This window comes from Heterodontus francisci, unplaced genomic scaffold (assembly GCF_036365525.1).
Source record: "Heterodontus francisci isolate sHetFra1 unplaced genomic scaffold, sHetFra1.hap1 HAP1_SCAFFOLD_102, whole genome shotgun sequence".
Classification (NCBI taxonomy): domain Eukaryota; kingdom Metazoa; phylum Chordata; class Chondrichthyes; order Heterodontiformes; family Heterodontidae; genus Heterodontus; species Heterodontus francisci.
In genome coordinates, this window is record NW_027140380.1 from 2386549 (window position 1) to 2392416 (window position 5868).

Here is a 5868-nt window from a genome sequence, read left to right on the forward strand (position 1 = left end):
TTCTGGCCACACAAGTGCCAAGCAGTGAACATCTCCAATGAGAGAGAAAAAAAAATCTACCTTTTGATATTCAGAAGTATTATCATCGTTAAATCCCCCACCATCAACATCTTGACCAGAAACGTAACTGGACCAGTCACATCTATGCTGTGGCTATAAGCGCAGGTCAGAGATTACGAATTCTGCAGCGAGTATCTCACCTCCTGACACCCCAAATCCTGTCCACCATCTACAAGGCACAAGTCAGGAGTGTGATGGAATACATCCCACTCAACAACACTCAAGAAGCTCAACACCATCCAGGACAAAGCAGCGCACTTGATCGGCACCTCACCCGCCACCTTGAACATTCAATCCCTCCACAACCAGTAAACAATGGCTGCAGTGTGTACCATCTCCATATGCACTGCAGCAACTCGCCAAGTATCCTTCAACAGCACCTTCCAAACTCGTGACCACTACCACCTCAAAGGACAAGGGCAGCAGATGCATGGGAACTCACTACCTGCAGGTTCCCCTCCAAGTCACTCACCATCCTGACTTGGAACAATATAGCCATTTCTTCGCTGTTGTTGGGTCACAATCCTGGAACTCCCTCCCCAATAGCACTGTGGGTGTTCCTGCACCATATGGACTGCATCAGTTCAAGAAGGCAGCTCTCCACCACCTTCTCAACGGCAATAGGAATGGGTAATAAATGCTAGCCTTATCAGCGATACTCACACCCAAGAATGAATAAAAACCAAATCACTCTCCACAGATTCCCCACAATCTGGGCTTGGACATTTACTTCAGGAGCACAGAGCTTTATATCACTGCAACATGAGTTCCAATCTTCATATTCTGTTCACTTTTCACATTATTTTCTACCAGTCCACTAGCTTTTATTAATTCAGTATTCGGGTCTCTGCTCCTCCGCCGTTTCTAACATCGCACCTCATACAAAAAAGCACTCTGATCTAAAGTAGGTAGTAGATGACACCTCATTTTAAACACCATCTGCCAAAGCATTGCTCACTCACTTAATCTATCAAGAAGATTTGAAAATAAATTTCTTGCCAAAGGATAATTTTCTGCATCTGCTCCCTCGCCATTTTATTTTCCCATTTGTCTTTCACTTGGTGCAAATCCAGAGAAAGTAAAGATGGAAGGAAGGTGGGGAGGAAAAATCCTGCTCCGTTTCGTGATCCCTATTTGATCTTCATTCCAGTGCAGTTTGGGTGAAGAATTCCAATTGTCTGTCTCAATTTTAATAAAGTATAACCAATTCTGGAATCACTGTCTGGACATTGACAAGAACAGGTTTCGAGGCTGACTTTACACATAAACCATACACTGAACAGTTCATAAACTAGCGACAAGGATGGGATTCAAACCCACGTGTGCAGAGCACAAGGGATTAGCAGTCCATCGCCTTAACCTCTCCGCCACCTTGTCAGTTGCATAGACATAGCTGTCACCTTCAGCACAGATTCTGGCTGTGCAGCCAGCTGTGTAATGATGGAAATATATCTTCTGTCAGTAAATGAAGTTGGGAATGGAGCGGTGTGAAACATTTCCAGACCATGTCCAACACGTTTCTACTCAGTGTGAAAACCCACCACGGAAAGACTGGAACATACAATCATTTCATCACATCATGATTAACATCACTCAGACACCTGAACCATTAGGTCACTGACGAAGTCATGATGACCGAATTTCTCATGAAATGACAACTGAACTAACTGACTGGAAGAATTGCTTTAACTTCACATGATCAGCGAGGCACAGCCTCAGGCCGACTTGTCGGGTGGTGGAAACAGATATCACTGCTTCTGATCTTCACCAGAACAGAGAGTGAGATGTAACATTGATCATCAAACAGACTGTGAGAGAATACAACAGAATAAAACAAATGGAGAGACACTGTGGAATAACAAATAGATTTGATTGGAATGTTGAAATTTTGATTGGAATGGATAAAACACCAGAAACAGCAGATTAAATTGGGATTCTCATCATGATATTGATCTGGGACAGAAAAGAGAAACTGATGGAAAGAAGAGAAGAAGGAAGAAAAGAAAGGATGGAGCTGTTCAATTTTTTCAGTTTTTTCACTCGCCCATCAAAGCTGATAAAAAACGTTGCAAATAACAGAGAATTTCACCAAAAAGGGAGATTAAATGTTGCTGAAACCTTGGATTGAATAATGCCCCAACAGATCATCTGTTTAACTGTCTCCTCACTGGGGGATTTCAATCAGAGAGTAATATTATTCTCTACTTTTTTTGTTAATTGGTCCCAGAACTGTGACTTGGAATTAATATCTGTGTTCCGACTCCTGAATAATAAAATTGTGAGTTTCTCGATATTTTCTGGACACAGTTCCTGCTGAAAGAACTAAGAACTCTTTCTAATTTACACAATACTATATACACACTCATCAAGCCTGCTAAGCTAGCATCCTTGGTGCTGCTCTCTCTTCTCCCAATCCTCATCTCATGTGACTGTTACATCATCACTCTGACATTGGGAGGGGTTGATCCCACTATCTTCAGCATTAACCCGAGACATCCTTATACCACACTGTCTGTCCAGAAAAAATGGGTGGAGGGAACTTCCTTCATTTATCAAAACACCAACAGCGGCACAGTGGCGCAATGGTTAGCACCACAGCCTCACAGCTCCAGCGACCAGGATTCAGTTCTGGGTACTGCCTGTGTGGAGTTTGCAAGTTCTCCCTGTGTCTGTGTGGGTTTCCGCCGGGTGCTCTGGTTTCCTCCCACCTCCAAAAGACTTGCAGGTTGATAGGTAAATTGGCCATTGTAAATTGTCCCTCGTGTAGGTACATGGTTGGAGAATGTTGGGGATGTGGTAGAGAATATGGGATTAATGTAGGATTAGTATAAATGTGTGGTTGCTGGTTGGCACAGACTCGGTGGGCCGAAGGGGCTGTATCTCTAAATAAGAAAAGTAAAATAAAAGCTACCAGTCGTAAATCAACTCAAACCCATTAGAGAGATAGAGGGAGACTGTCAGAGAACTTCCTGCATCCAGTCCTGACCCTGTCACACTCAGCAGCTTCTCACCCAGACCCCACTCTCATCAACACTGAACATTGTTACCGAGACCCTTCAAATACTGTTTATAAAAGGGAGAAAAATTCAAACTTCATCACAGCTAGATTGAATAGAACAAAGTTTAATATCTTCTCGTCATCACTCGGTAACCACATGAGACAGTCCTTAAATCAGTAGCATAAATTATCAGCTGTAAGAATGTTTGTCATTGGGTTGAATCATTTCTGTGTGAGGAATGTTCCAGCATCATAAACCAGGGGAACGTGTTGACTGAGCTGTGTCTTCATCTCTTCTGGGCAGTTGGACTGTTCACCCTTCATTCTGCCCTGATTCACTTTCCCAAAGCGGATCTGCAGATTCTCAAATCTGGAGACTGGGTTTTCTTATTTGGTTCCTTTTGATTTTTCTTCCTCCTGAATGATAATATATTCCAAACTCGGATGAACCTTTCCCTGTGTCCCGGTCTCGGTTAAAAGCGACAAATAACGGCACCAACATTCTGAAACATTCAACACGGTCACATTCTGCTTCAGTGAGATTAATGCTGAGGCAGTTTCCGTGTCGAATGCGATTGTGAACAAATTTCTCTCAAGGAAATTGTGAGTGATCAAGTATTTGCACTGAATTTCTGTGCAAGAAGGGACAGTTTCAAACAGCCATTCCCAAATCACTTCCTTCACAAAGACAAAGACTGTGCTGTCTTAACGTGTGACTCAACTTCACAAACAAATTTGAACTCGAAGTTCAGGAGAAGACAGAGATGTGAATGTTTGACAGTGTAATCTTTAAATCATAATTTTCCGTTTCTTCGTTGAAGTGAGGCTCAACCCTAAGCCACTAGAGATCGCGGAAAGCTACAAACTTGGATCCAGAAATCAGAAAAGTAGTGAAACAGTTGGTGAGTGCATTGTGACACTGAAGAATTTATCACCACATTGCAACATTGGCACATTCTTAGACCGTACATTATGAGACAGATTTGTGCTTATATTGGTGGATGAGAAAAGATACTAAACACACAAAATCCCAATTTGAGCAAGTGTGTAAGATTGCTCTTTCCATGGAGATAGCATCAAAGAATGCTCGTGAATTTCGTCCTATGCCAGTGACAGTAACACACATCAGAGGAACTTAAACACACTGGTAAAATGGGCTTTCACACAACAGATAAAATTTTACACAGAGAATTGTGAAGTGATACAGTTTGGGAGGAAGAATGAGACAATGTACACCAATCTTTTTTGATCAAGGTTTGAAAAGGTTGCGAAGAGCAAACAGGACACTTGGCTTTATTAATAGAGGCATAGAGTAAAAGCAAATAAGTTATGCTAAACCTTTATAAAACAATGGGGCTGAATGGCCTACTCCTGCACCTCCACGGAAAGCTTCCACTCCAGGCTCGGACACCCTCTTCAGGAGCACTCTCCATACATCCCGTCACTCCACGCACAGATATCTCCCTCAGGATCAGATCACAGCTCCACAGTCCTGCCACATCCAGTCGTGAATGGTGGTGTATAATTAAATAACGAACAAGATGAGGAGGCTCCAAAAACATTCACATCCTCAATGATGGTGGTGCTGAGCACGTCAGTGCAAAAGATGAAGCTGAAGCATTTGCAACCATCTTCAGTCAGAAATATTAAGTGGATTTGATCTGTGCTAATTTCAGCTCCTCATGCTCGCTGGTGCCTTGGTTCTCTGGTGCTAATTTCAGAGTAAATCATGCAGCTTGACAATTGGAGCCAAAGAAAAAGACACAGGAGAGGTTGAAAGTGCCAAAACCTGGGATTGAACCAAGAACTGTTTAACTGTTAGTACAGCACGAACTCAACAAAGCTATTTCAACAACACACTAAAGCCACCATTCTGTCACTGCTTTGGAAGACAATATATACATTAAAGTGTTTGTAAAAAGTTACAGAATACAACATGTGAGTAATATTCCCCATTGTTTTCTCAGTACTGAGGGATTGTGAAGTGGGACACAGCCAGAAGTCCCACTGTGCCACACTGACCCTGAGCTGTGAGTGAAATGAGATAAAGTTCAATCTTTAGCAGAGAGATTCTGGAGAGAGGTAAGAGTCCTGAATCAAGGAAAGACTTTCTGACACAATAAAAGCAAAATACTGCAGATGCTGGAAATCTGAAATAAAAACAAAAAGTGCTGGAAATACTCAATAGCTCTGGCAGCATCTGTGGTGAGAGAAACAGAGTTAACGTTTCTGGTTAGATTAGATTAGAGATACAGCTCTGAAACAGGCCCTTCGGCCCACCGAGTCTGTGCCGAACATCAGCTACCCATTTCTACTGATCCTACATTCCTACCAAACATCCCCACCTTTTCCTATATTTCCCTAACACCGACCTAAACTAGCGACAATTTATAATGGCCAATTTACTTATCAACCTGCAAGTCTTTTGGGAGGAAACCGGAGCACCCGGAGAAAACCCACGCAGACACAGGGAGAACTTGCAAACTCCACACAGGCAGTACCAGGAATCGAACCCAGGTCCCTGGAGCTGCGAGGTGGCGGTGCTAACCACTGCGCTACTGTGCTGGTCTGTGACCTTTCATCAGAACTGACACTGGTTAGAAAAGAATTAGGTTTTAAACAAGTGAAGGGGAGGGGCATGTGGGAGAGAACAAAGGGGAAGGTGTTTGATAGGGCAGAGGGCAGGAGAGATTAAATAACAAAGCTGTCCGGGGACAAAGGCAAAGAGTGTGTTAATGCTTGTGGTTGCCTGACACCAGTCATGCTCTGATGTTATTGAACACAATGTTCAATCCACAAGGCTGTAGAGT

At 42.9% G+C, this 5868-nt stretch overlaps 1 non-coding gene across 1 annotated transcript; it reads right to left on the reverse strand.

Moving 5' to 3' along the window:
- Positions 1-1355: 1355 nt before the first annotated feature.
- Positions 1356-1437, reverse strand: trnas-gcu (transfer RNA serine (anticodon GCU)). The gene has a single exon. It is a non-coding gene; the product is annotated as a tRNA-Ser (tRNA).
- Positions 1438-5868: the final 4431 nt, after the last annotated feature.